A 14,372-nucleotide genomic window follows, 5' to 3' on the forward strand; every position below is an offset into this window, starting at 1 on the left:
TGACAGTGACACGCGCTAACATTTTTAGAGTTGACATCCCTCAAGATAAATGATGCTCTGAAGTGTTCATGCAAACATTTTGACTGGGAGCTACTGTGGGGAGCTGACGGCACTGGCACCTCTTACTGCAAATATTTTGCATCTGCTGGGATTGTGATCAAAGTTTGGAGGCTGAGAGGAGGGTGGGGAAACTTCATTTTCAACTCCAGGGAGGGTGTGGGTAACTGGCTTTGGATGGGAGGCGGTAACATTGGGCAGGCAACACAGTCTAATCTATCTGGGTAACACCAGTAGGGAATGCAAAGTTTTCTAGCTAACTGTGCTGGCAAAAAGAAATCCATTTTGTTCTATTGGAATTGGTCTGCTCAAGGATGAAACAGAAGATCTCTAAAAGGAAGTTCTCTCTTGGTATGATCAGGTGTCAGGGTCAGCTCGAGGGTATTTGAAAAGGCAAGATTTGGGGTATGGAAACTCAGTTAATCTCTTATGTCAAACCTCAATGTCCTCACTGGGAAGAACATCAATGTGGTTTGGGATTTAGTTCCAAAAGCCCTTTTGCAATTTTGGAAGCTGCCTTGATCACGTCCTGCATGTACAAGGGCAGTGAGGGTAAGGGTTTATCTGCAACTAAAGTTATTTAAGCCTCCTTTTAAGAATGCATTTTGATCCAGGATTGCACCAAAACTTCCATGAAATTTAAATACATGCCTGAAACCTGGCCTTGTCTTTGCAATTTTTAGGAAGTTTCAAATCTTCCTTTTTTTCACTCCAGCTCTTTACATCACTGGCATGACTCCATGACTGATATAGGTTGAATTCTAGGACCTGGTTTTTCAGTTTCAGTCCTCAGCTCTGAATGTCTGAAGGATTGATGTGAGATGAGCAAGGATAACATTCCTAAAACACAGAAACTTCTTTACCCAGGAGCTGCACTGCTGGGAGAACACACTAAACCAGAGCTGCTATTTGGAGAATCCCAGCTTGACAGGCATGAGAGCCAAATAACTAAACTGAGAAGGTAAAAATTTTTCTGGTAGGTTACAGAACATTCTGGTCCTCCAAGCCATGCCTGGTGTGGGAACATTATGAGCTGGTCTGGCAGAGGAAGATGCTCTCATTTGCATCTCCTCAAGTGTGCTCAGCTGAAAGCACTTTAGAGCAATCTTGCTCTAACAGACAATCCTTAATAAATTATCAGCCCAGGGTATCAGCTGGGGGCCAACCACTATTTTAGGAACTTGTTGCTTCTTTGATAAGATGCCTCAGAAATAGTAAGTGCAGCCAGGTACATGAAGAAAGGAAATTGGTGGTAGAAAAAGTATTTCATTTGCTTTTCAATCAGCATGTGGGGGAAAAAAATTGAGCTAAGAAGGTGATCTAAAGGACTTCTTAATTGGTATGCGATTCACGCACAGCAGGGCAATCAAGGATGTGGAAACACCGGGTTCAGAGGGCTCGGTCCAACGTGGGAGGGAAACACTACCTTTTCCTTCAGGGAGCCAGAAAAAAATGACAAGTACTGGCATGTGAGTCCTTGCAGACAGGCTTGCTATGCTGAGACGGTTTGGGAAGGACAAGACTGAGCAAACAAAAATAAATATGTTAAATACAACAATTGGTCGGAGCAGCTCTCCGCGTTGCTCCGAGCAGGGAGGTGGCACTCCTGAGCCGAGGCTCGTCCTCCGGCAGAGCTGCCGCGCTCCTCTTTGCATATTCCTCCGTCCTACGTAACACTTATTGCTGCACAAATTGCAGGGATTATTTTCTCTTAACTGCTAATGGTTTTAGAGGCTGTAATTGGGGGTAGTGCCTGGTAATTCAGTGCCAGAGGGAAAGGTAGCTGTATGGGAGATGAACTTTTCCTGTGGGCATGCAGAATTATGGCAGAAGTATTGGCAAAGGGTGAGATCACTTGCTAGTTCCCCACTTTCCTGTGTTGTACTGGAAGGTTTAAGAGCTTTGGAGCATTTTTCAGTCAATGTGAGCAAGAAAAGATTTTTTTCATTTATCAGAAAATCAATCCTATTCTGTCTACTTTTGCAGTATTTGTGGTAAAACCAGGGTTCACTTAATAGCTGTAGGAGGAAAGATCTCACTCTAGATAGTGAAAAAAGTTTCAAAAATTAAAACAATTTACTTATTATGACTGCTGCTGTGTTGAGTTATGCCCTGAAATTTTACTTTTAAACCCTCTGGCTGATCATTTGCCCCATTTATTTAAGTATGATTTTAATCAGGGTATTTATCAGCCTTGGATTAGGGTACTAGTGGTTGATTTATTTAGCAATGCATATATTTATTTACATTTGAGCTTCCAAGTGAGTCATTCTTCTGACTTTGCAGTCAAAGGTTAAATACTTTGATCCATCCTGGGGTGGACACAAAATGTGGAATAAACAAGTACAGGGAAAGTGCAGGCCATGAAAAGCAGGATTAAGTCTACACCCCTAACAGGCAACACTCGTTTTGTGTTGCAAAACCAGTCTGGACAGTAACACAATTTTTGTACCCCGATAAGCAAATAATATATTGTAATTCTTGTGGCTAAGTGAGAAAAGAAATTAAGTATGAAATTCAAGGGAAAACCAAAGCTAGGAGAAGGAAATAGATGCTGCTGTGGTTGGAAATCCTTGAAAATCTGAAGCTGCATCCAGAATATGGAAAGAACATAAAACTACCCTCAGATATATTGTGATTATTTATTTTCTCATGTCTCTCAAGTCCATATCCTGGTGTGTGTGGAGCATTCTTGTGATTTCTTCACATGTTTTGGGCTGTGAGGACCCACACTGGGCCAGCAGCAGTGAGCGCTGCCAGACAGCACATGTTCGGCCACCTCTGTCACTGGCACCCCCCATTCACATAAACACATTTTGACCTGCTCTTCAGCCCCATACTGTCCTTTCCCCCTCCTCTTCCCAGGTGGGGTGTAGCAGGATTTTGTTTAAAAGATGAGAGAGTCTAAGTAACCTTCTCTACTGAAATGGGGCAGCTGGAGGGGTTTGAATGCCTGAGTGCAAAGTGGGGATGCGGCTCCACACTGTGACCAGCCCTTCACTCCTTGTGCAGAGACAAGGAGTCTCCCTCTCACTTCAAATGCCAGAGCAGAGAGAGGGTAGTGGGCATCCAAGGAAACATGTTCCCATTATTTTCTCCTCCATTTGGTGCTATCCTGGAGAGCCTGGTTGTTGCCTGGGTTCTTAGAACTGGGGGACATCAAAGGTCAGAGGCCGTGAGTCAAAGCACTAAGGGCCAACTTTGCTGAGCAGGTTGGAGCCAGCCCAGATGAACTCAATGATCTTAGAGTTCTTTTCCAACCTAAATAATTCTATAACTCTATGACAGCATTGCTGTCCCCAAATCTAAGCTTGGTGACAATCTGGCTCCTACAGCTTTTGGCTGCAGACTAGAGGTTTGGGAAAGTGGATGAGTGCTCTCCAGAAGAGGAGTGGGAATCAAACTGGAGCTGTGCAGGCAGGAATGGAAAATGGGACTCCTGAGCTCCCGCCTGGCATTGCTATATCATGATAATAATGGTTCCCTTTGGGAATACATCAAGGTCTATTTATCAATGTTTACTGAGTGCTTTGGGATCCTTGAACAAGGTGCTCTGAGGCTTGTGATAAATGGCCTTCCTCACACTGGGCTGTGGTGGCAAACACATTCCTGTTCTGCAGTTCTAGAAATAAACCTCAATATTTTGTTAATCTGGAATAGATTTTATACTTTATATATACATATCTTCCTCCAGTAATTCCAGTAATTACCTATTAGCTATTTTATATATATTTTTTCTCTCTGTCTAATTTATTTCTAATTAACATAGCTAAGGGATAGAATTCATTATTAGTGCAGAGAGTTACTTATTTCTACTGGTATAACTGCAATCATGTCCTGGCTCTGACCTGGATCCTGCTCTGTTGGATAAAAGGTAAAGAGTAAAAAGCACAAAGAAACACAAGTCCCTCTTGATGATCTCCTGTGCACAGAATTCAATGCTTTGGAGGGATATTTTTTTACTGTTAAAATCACCTTATTGGGATGTGTGTGACTGAGCAGAACCTGCCCTTATTGCATACACAGAATCAGAGAATGGTTTGAGTTGGAAGGACCTTAAAGCTCATCTAGTTCCAACTCCTTGCCATGGACAGGGAGACCTTCCACTAGCCCAGACATGATGACTGCAGCCATCCTCTCTGGTTGTTGGAGATGTTGAAACCAGCCTGTGTGTGCCAGGAAGATGAGGGTTTGTGGGTGCTGGCCTGTCCAGGTGTGTATCAGCCCAGCCAGGCAGGTACAAGGATTCAAGTCTGGCCCAGAATGCATTGCAAATTATTTTCCTAGGAAGGCTGTTTCAATCCCTTTAGGACCCTGGTCATTTCTTCATGGAGCACAAGCCCAACTGCATGAATGAGCTCTAGATGCTAACAGGGGACAGCCAGGCAGCTCCATGCTCTGCTCCCTCCCACAGCCCCTCTGTGAGGGGGAGATGCCACTGTTGGCAGAGGGTGAAAAAATTCCAAACAGGCAAAATTACCCAAGGAATCTGGAGTGGAGGAGGAGGTGGCCCCATGCACAGTGCTGGGCTGGGAACCTGATAGCAGCATCAACAGGGACTGATTTCATCAGACACAATGGATGCACCGAGGTGTAAATCAGGAATAATCTCACCAGTATGAAAGGGAAATCAGTACCAGGCAATATCAGAATTGGCCTGATGAGTGACAGACATCCTTCACTTTCGGTCCTCTGTTAAAAGATCAGTTTGCATTATATTGCAACTCCTTTCACAAGGGAAGAAAGAAAAGGCCGCCCTGATTTTCTTGAAGGGACTCAGAGATAAAGACTGATCACATTTCACAGTAATTGGACCTTCATATCTATAATTGCATTGATTTCTCCTAAGTTTCAGGCATTGACTCTGTTGAGAGAGAGCATTGCAGCAGGGTATGGCTGCCAAGAATCCCTCTGCATTTGGGAGGTGTCAGGCTGGGAGGCTCACTGTAGTTTGGTAACTGGCATTGCAAATTGCTTTATGAACAGTTTAATGCATTTAAGAGGGTAATAATTTCAGATCCTACCATACAATTTGTTGCAGTGGTGCAGAAGCATATCTAAAAACTTCCAGGGTGAAGGAAGGTAGGGGAAGGAGGGGAGAGAAGAAGGGAAAGCCAAGGGAGAGAGGCATTGCAAGGGGGTGGAAAACCTAATTGTTTTAATCATGCTTGATATTACACTGTGAAATTGTAATTAACTTAAGAAGTCAGTCAAAACCAGTTAATAACTATGGTGCAACATGGCTGATTTGAAGTGCTGCATGGAGGGGAGAGGAGATGATGGTGGCAAAGCTGCTGGGCTTGACCTTTGCAAACTGAAGCAGTGCAAGGGCCCCCCAGGCAGTTTTGAACTGCATAAGCAGGGACCAGCATACACACCATTAACTAACCTGGTATTATAAGTACTTACACTCCTGATGGTGGATTGGGAAGCATTTTCCAAAGGAGGATCACCAGCAAGCTTCCCAGCAGATGGATAGGGGAAACTGAGGCTCAGAAGAGAAAATGATTTGTGAAATGCCAGCAGACTCCTTCCAGAGCCAGGGAAAGGGATGACAGCTGATGGGAGGAGGATCAGGCCTGATTTTCAGACTGTGCTTATGTGGCTCTTAAATGGGAACCTCTAGAGATTACTCAGTTAAACATCACTTTTCTTTTCATCATCAGAGGGTAAATCTTTTCCAGGGACTGTTGCAGTCAGAGGAAAGGCAGCCCTTAAAATGAGAGTGCATATGTGGCCAAATCCCAGCCTTCTTCACCACATAGCTTTATTGAAGTACTTGGGATTCTATAGGTAAGTGGGAACAGTCAGAAGTGTGAAGTTTTCATTGTCTGCACACTGTTGTATGGGTATAACAAGGGTTAATGAGCAAGCAAGCTGGGATAACAAGACTGTCTTGGTGGTATTAATATCCCAAAATACATATATAGATGTGGGTAGTGCTGAACCCTATGGGAGACTGATAGTGATAAGGGCAGTGACACTGCAACTGTTTATGAGGACTGTAGCAGAAATATTTATCACAGGGAAGATGCATCCAGGGAAGCTCTGTGTGTGTGTGTGTTTGTGCCAGATATTCCTCTCACTGACTGCTGTAGCAGGGCAGCAGCATAGATATTTACAGTTTGGAGGATATATTGAGAGTGCTGGGTGGTGACTAGATATCAGCATGGACAGAAAAACAGAAGAGGAAGGAATTAGAGTGGAGTGTGGGAACAGGTCTGAAATCTCTCCTCAGGAGATGTGTGTGGAATGCCTGGAGCTGATTTGTGGGTAGCTTTTACCATGTAGGTGCTGCAGAGGAGGGAGAGATGTTCTGAAATGAGAGCAGCACTCCAAGTTTGGAGTATTTCCCACAGCCAGTTTGGGTGAAACACAGTGCCCAGGAAGCTGAGTGTATTGTGAGTGTGACCATTTCATTGTACCATGGGCTTTGACCAGGGATGGGCATTAGGGCAGCACAGCTGGGAACAGCTGTACTGTGTCCTGTGAGCCCTGCTCATTACAGCCAGATTATAGGGAGGAGAAGGAGAGTTCATGGCTATAACATACTCACATATGTTCAGGTCAACTTTCCTTATATTGGACTTTAATGCCTTTCTGTGGGGTGTCCCTGATGGAGTTCAGTGACTGGTGAGGCTGGGTTGAGCTGCCTCAGTGCTCATCAAGTACCCTAAACCCAGCCTTCCCACTAATCTCAAGCCCAAGAACAGACAATTGGTTCATAGAATCTTCATGGTGACAGCCAGTCCGTCCTCTCCTCCATTCCTCTGTGACCAGAGTAACTGGTTGAGGGGCTCCATGACCATTGCAGTCATGGTACCAGCCCCAGCAGGGCAGCACTACAGCAAGACCAGGGGATTGATAAAACCTGACAATTTTGGATGAAGTAGGGACAATTCCATGTCCAAGGCACCCATCCTTGATTACAGCAGCCGTGAGTCCTGATCTGGTGTACCCATGGAGCAAAGGCATCTGCTGACAGGTGGGGGAGAATCTTAGAACTGTGTTAAGAGCTGCACAGGCTCAGCCTTCCTGGAACATCTACAACATGCTTTGGCCTTGCTGCTTAACTACTGGAGAGGATATAGAGTTGATTGTTTTGTGTTAGGCATTCATTATTACCATTGGAATATATTACAGACTATAGCTAATCTCTTAATTGAGAGCATATCAACAGTTGGAAACTTCCTTGGAAGACGTCCGTCTGTCCATCTCCATCCTACAATTGCTTTGGTTAGGAATTACTGATAGAAGGACCCAAGTGAAATCAAAAACCCTAAAGACATTAAAGTGTTTCTTCCCCACCATGTCTTTTTTTTTTTAAAATTTTATTCACCATCAGTATTTCTGTGACAACTCTGCCCCAGCAGCCCCAGGGGACAGGACAGAGAGACGAGGAGTGGAAGTGCCCTTTGACTAAGCGGGCATTAAATGTTGGCTAACAACCGAGAGATGCCGTGAGACTGGCGAGGGGGGAAAGTTAAAAAGAAAGAAAGAAGAGCTTTTCAATATGAGCATTCATGTAGTTTTGACAGGAGCAATTTATCATGGCTATGAAAGGCGGCTCTGCCTCCAGCACTGAAAGACAGCCTGGTTAAACTTTTACCTGCCCCTCTGAAAAGGGAGCTGTGCCACAGCCGGGAGGGGACTGCTCCCTGCTTGGTGATGCATCTTTCCACGGGCCTGGAGGAGGGAAGGGAGGTGGTTCCCAAACAGCTTGTGCCCATCTGTTCTGCACAGAAAGAAACCCTGACAAGGAAGGGGGAGGGAGCGTGTGAGCCAGCGAGACCAAGGCTTCCGGATACCCGCATCGTGTTGGGAATGCAGCGGTGGGATGGGAGCAAGGCTGGGGGCTGACCCCCAGGACACGCTGCAAATTAGCACTGAGGATCTCACCACTCCTTAGCTGCCCTAGAACTATAAAAGTTTGTGGAGCAATGCTCCCAGGCTGGACAGTGAGGTAACCCAACATTTTGGGGTGTGCAAGATGGGCAGGCAACAGTGGACGGGGGAAAGTGGAGACCACAGTGCTGGGGTGCAGGACACAGTGAGAGGGATTTCTGACAGCCCTAGAAATGGTTTGGAAGGAACAGGAGAGATTATGCTGAGGAAAAAGCCATAAAAACATACCCAGCAGTATTTAGCTGAGATACTCTTTTGTCCCGGGGTTTGTGAAGGGAAAAGGTGTTGTTGATGCTGTACCAGTTGATGGCAGGTGGGAGCCCAGGCTGGCTGGGATCCTGTGCACAGGCTGCTTTTTGCCACAGGCTGGTGTGGATGGAAAATGTCCTGAAAAGATAATTTTCTGCTGAGAGTAATGATCCATCTAAATTAAAGCATTCCACTGCAAAAAATGGATTTCAGTGAAATTTTCAAAGGAATGGTTAACAACTTCCATAGACATGGGTTTTTTTCCAATAACCAGCTGGTTTTAGGCTACATTGTACTGCATTTTCAATATTTTACATACTAAAATTATGCTATCTAAATGACTGTATTTTACATTGTGTGAAAGAACTGGTATAATAAAACTTTTCATCCTGGGCAAAATGAAAATTTTTCTTACCCTCTGAAAGCTTAAAGATTTCCTATTTCTCCCCTCTCCCTTGAAGAAGATAGAGTGACATTTTGAAATCTCAGACGAGAAGCCACATCTGACATTTGCCTGCCTGCACATCCATCAGCACCTGCCTTGTGGTGAAGCACAAGTGGGACAATTTGTATTGTTAAAAAAAAGGAATGTGCTAAAATATTTCCCACATTTCAGGACAAAATCCAGCAGTGCTGTTTCACCAGAATAAAGCCCAGCCACCCCTGTTTGATGGCTAAACAGATCCCTGAGTATGATATGACACACCGAGTCATCAGGGATATGTAGTCACACACCAAGGAGCTCAACTCATCTATCTTTAACTATCTCAAATTTAGGCTTCTTTTTAAAGCCAGTAATCTGGTTTCTCTCTAGACGTAAGAGAAGGAAAGAGTGAGATACAACTGCAAAAGGCACTTTCTTCCCCTCTCAAATGTTATGGCCAAGACTTGTGTGAATCTAACTGAGAATGAAATTCATCTTATTTCTTACCCTCTGTATGTTTAAATCCTGTCCTAAAGCTGTGGGACATTTGATCACATTGAGACAGCTCACAGAAACACAAGTTATTCTAAAGTCTATTCTGAGAGCCCTCAGGCCATGGACTATGACCACACAGAACTGGAAGCAGAAGGGGTATTAAGTGTACAGATATTCCCACTAGGCTTTTCATGTCATTAATTGGTGATCTTCTGACTCTGAAATAACATTTTTCCCCACTCACATTTCTTATTTCATTATCCCCAGTTCAATACACATCAGTGCAGGATGAGGCAAACTAGTTAGATATATTAGGAATTATTTAAATTAGGGAGAGATGTATGGGTAGTTAAATACTCAGTCTTCTATTCTACTCTAATTACATATCAAATTACACTCAAATTATACCCAAATATAGATGTAGGGAGGTAGTCCTGAAATCTCCAGGAGATATCAGTGGGAGAAAAGGTGAAATGAAGCAGGTGTTTCAAGATCTGAACTAATGCAATATGTAAACTGTGCAGGGCCATAATTTTCCATTGTGTCCTGTTATTACCAACGTTTGCTCAAAATTTCTTTGCAAACAAGATCCAGTAATGAACAAGTGTTCCCGGGGCCTGGAGAAAGCAGTTTATTTAAGTAATGTGAAAGAATTTTGCTCTTGATTTTAACGCCCTTCTGATTCTCACTTGTCTTTGTGATGAGAGTATTTCAGTAATGCAGGAGTTTTGTCTCACTGTCCAGCCACCAGGGAGGTGGTTGGATGATGCCCCTTGAACTGCAAAGAGTGTCACTCAGTCCACTTTTGTGGAAGTGAATGGTGCTTTCATTGCCCTGTTGTAAGTCTGCGCTGTCCCTGGCACATTACATAGGTTAAGCTAAGCTGTTGCTACACCCATACCCTGATTTACTTGGTAAAATGCATTTCATACACTTAAGCTGCTTCCTTGGGAATTAAAAAACTTACGGAGCTCTGAAAAGTATTGCTTTGCCTGGAATGTCTTATTAGAAATCCTCTTTTCCTGGTGGACAAAAGCAGCAGATCTGCAGGGCAGCACAGTGCCAGCCTGGTTTGGAGAGTCTCCAGAGCCTGTGGTCGTACTCATATTCCCCAGAAGGGTTGACTGTCCTCAGTTCTCTGGAACGGACACAGCAGTGTTGCACAGCAGCCAAAGATGCCACTGCAGCCAACATTTGTACCTGGGCCATGCCATGGCTCTTTACCTGCAGACTGAGTTGAGACACTCACCTACTTCTCAGCTGGAGAGATATTTCTGCCATCAGCTTTGGAAAACATAGCGGATGGTTCCTGGAACCAGGTGTCCATTCAGGAGAAATGAGCAGCAAACTCCACAGCTGAGGAAAAGATCATCCTTCTGTTCCTTCTGTAAGAGGAAAAACCTCTTGCAACCTGAAATAAATACCCAAACAGACAACCAAACCCTCCAGCATGATATTTATGGTCTTTGAGGAGCTCAGGATCCAACATCCACACTATTATGATGTTAAGAATATCTCTGTGGTGGGGAGTGGTAATAGCAGTTCTGTGAGTGAGAGGCACAGATTCTCACCTCCCATTTGAGGTGTCCCTCCCCATCAGCTGCTGCTGGAGAGACACATGAAAATGTATCATAAACAGGGGGATGATCCCCTTACCTCCTTATTGCTTCTATATCCAGCTCTGGGAGGAAGCAGAGAGGGGCCTATAAAGAACAGCTGTTTTTCACAGGGTGGAGCACGTCACAGACACTTGTTTTCCACCCTGGCAGCAGCACAGACTGGCTTTGGGGTGTTGATAGAGCCCCCAGTATTAACTGTGGGCTGCAGGGCATTCCTCTGGAGCATGAACAGATGCAGCATTGGTGCTAGGCTGGATAAATGTCTGCTCAGAGTAAGAGGCAGAACTGGCCCTGTGGCATGGAGGAAAGGACTGCAGGAAGTTTGATGATTTGTTCCAGGTTCTGTGAGTCTATTCAGTATGCACCTACTAATTAGGTTCAGTGCCAAATGAGGAATGAATGGTGAGAGACCACCCTAGAGACTGATATACAAAGCTGCACACTGAGTGAGGACAAGGGGTGGGGAGGATGGCTGAGGAGCATCTCCAGCATGGCACTCACTAGTGCAGATTTAAAAAGACTTTTTTTCCATGAAGAAGCCAAAATCCCATTTATGAAACCATGCAGGCAGCAAGGCTTGAGTTCTCCAGGGCATCAGGCTGCCAGTGAGAAGGATAGCTGAGATAAAGGCAGTTGGTCTCAGAAATATCCAGGAAAGCTGAAAGCTGAAAGCATTGCTGAGTCTGATTCAGAGCTGGAAGCTCATCTGGGCACTCTGGATCTCTCTGAATCTGTTTTTCCTTCAACTATGTAAGGACTCATAGACATCAGCCTATTTGGTGATAGACCATGACCTGACCATCCTAGAAGTTCCACAGGGAAGCCAGAGCAGAGGTCACAGTGAGCTGGAGAAGTCCTCCACCCCACATTGCCTTTGAAAAGAAAACAGCAGAAAGGACACTGATACTTAAGGCAATCTAGAAAACCCATGCTCTATTTCCAGCATCTCTTTCATAGGATAATTGCCACTAATCAGAAGTAAATATGCATACATATATTTATACATCCCTGTGCAAATTATATATTTACATGGAACTGACAGACTTAGACATCACAATTTTTCATGTTGTTATGGAGCAACTCGGTTAGCAAATACTAATAAATATTTGGCTTTTGCAAATGAAACATTTTTTTATGTGCTGCACCAACAGGCAGAGTAAGAAATGCCTCCTGGCAAGAAACATGCCTTGTCTTGGCTTTTTAGTCCAGCTCCTGTTGGGCTGTACTGCCAGTGGGGATGTGCTGTGTCAGTGTAGGACAAGCAGCAGTGGTGTATTATAGATAGTCTGATCAAAGCCATGTTTATTGGTGATTCCAGTTTGTACTAACAGGAAAAAGATCACAGTTGCATGAACTTATTGATGGGCAGAGCAGTAGCCTTGGACACTTTGGCATATAGAAATATGACCCTGGAAGTTTTTGGACTGATCAGCTGTGTCAGTCTTCTCTTGATGGGAAGGACTGAAAGGAGCAGTGAGGTCGTGTTTCATTCTGTGTTGTAGAGCCTTTTTGTTTGTTTATTTTGAACATGGCTCCTGGTCCATCTGCAGCAGCCTGTGGTTTGACATTTGAAATTCAACCTCTAAGTGGCAATGACTGGGTTGAATGGATACTTAGGTCACATATTACAGCTTTATTTTGTTGTTGGACACACTTGGCTTCTAGAATTAGAGGCTTGCTTGGTCCACATAGTTCCATTTTTATTTTTAACATTGACCATTAAAATTGTAAGATGGGAGTTCCAGCTTTCTGTGCTCGCACAGTGTCCAGCAAAGAGTCCTAATAGGGCTGGGACTAATTTTTGTGCTATAATACTGAAAAGAAACAGCTAATATATTGGTTTCTTAGATATTATTTTAAAATACCTGATTAAGAAGAAATAGGATCTGCGTTCAAGTTAAAGCAAATTTGTTTAAAATATGAATTTTTAAAAAAACCTCCTTTTCCTTCCTAATAAAGTATTTTTCTAGCCCCTGCTATTTGCCTTTCTGCTGTGCCTGTCTCTCTCCCACTAAGCAGCAGCAGGATTTGGACATGTGCACCACATCCTAACATGCCAGGCCTGACTTTCCACACTGATGTCCCTTTGCAAACCACAGAGGAACTGCTCCAGAGGGGAAGAAAAAAATCTATTTGCATCCAATCGACTGAGCACTTTAAGTGCTGAAACTAGTAGACCAAATGAGTTTATTAGATTATCATTGCGGAAGTTAATAAAGAATTAATTTCTCTTCATGTGACATCCAAAGGCAGTTATTTCAGTGGCCTGTCCATTTACACAAAGCCAAGTATTTGTCAAGTGTCAAACTCAATTCCCATGACCCAGGCCTCCTCAATAATTCTGGATTAGGAATACCCTTAAATGACATTACAAAAATTTTATTCCAAGATGCATTGAGCTCCTGGGACTACTCAGGAATTTCAGGTTAGTGAAGGTTATGTAGTCAGCAAAAGCTTGTTGGATATAAGATCTGGAATGGAAGCATGCAATGTTTTTGTGACAGTGGAAAGCTGCATGTAAGAAAGAAGCAGCTCATTTCTAAAAGGGGATCTTCTATTCTCTTTCTCTCCCCTGGAAATAATGCAAAGAGGGTTTATCTGCATTGCAAAATAGCTGGCCAGTGTGATCTCCAGCACAGGAAATGCTGTGGTGCTGCTGTAGGAAGAACAGCATGGGTGCTGTGAGGAGGAGGAGGGGGGGGCAGAATAAAGTCATCAATTGCTGCTGTGGGAATTCAGTGCTATAAAACGTCTTCATTCAGAGAAGGAGTTGAGAGTTTTGCACATTCCCAACTACCAAGTCAGATATAAAATCAAAGGAAGAGGAACCTCTTTTATGTTTTCCTGTATTCAATAGATTTAGATTAGAGATAAACTAGATAGGGGCTAGATATAGGATAGACTAAATGTAAGGATAATCAGAAGGTGGGGTGGAAGATATCTACATAGACTAGATATAAGGAAGTCATTTTTTACAGTGAGCTTGGTGGAACACTGAACAGATCTCCTGGAGAGGTGGTGGATGCCCCATCCCTGGGAACATTCAAGATCAGGTTGTATGGGAATCTGAGCAACCTGGTCTCATTGAAGACGTCACTGCTCACTGCAGTTGGGTTGGACTAGATGACCTTTAAATGTCCCAAACTATTCTGTGATCCTATTTACCTCTGACGACACAAAGCATGCAGGGTGGACACAGAGCCTCCTCTCATTGCCTCTAAAAGGATATGTTGTGTGATGGGGCTTAGACATAGATTCTAAGTAAAGGTAAGAAAAAAAATCACTTGTGCCATCAGAAAAAGAGAATCCTTCTGCATACATTGACTTTATTGTATTTCAAGGTTATATGAAAATGGAAAGCTAGATGGTAATCAGTAGGAAGAGGTGCTGAGCACTGGACCCCTTTGGTTGGGATAATACACCTTTAAAATGTAAACAGACAGTCTCAAGCATTGTTTTAATCATTAGTAATTTTTCCTTTGAAGGAGTCACTCCATCATCTCAACAAATGAATTTCCCTCCCTCCCCTCCATCTCCTCCACTTCTCCTTATTGCCAGGACATTGCAAGCACTTTCATCCCACCTTCTGATTAACACTGGAATATATATGCCTGAGAGCTGGG

Source organism: Pithys albifrons, chromosome 18, assembly GCF_047495875.1.
Source record: "Pithys albifrons albifrons isolate INPA30051 chromosome 18, PitAlb_v1, whole genome shotgun sequence".
In the NCBI taxonomy this organism is placed as follows: Eukaryota; Metazoa; Chordata; class Aves; order Passeriformes; family Thamnophilidae; genus Pithys; species Pithys albifrons.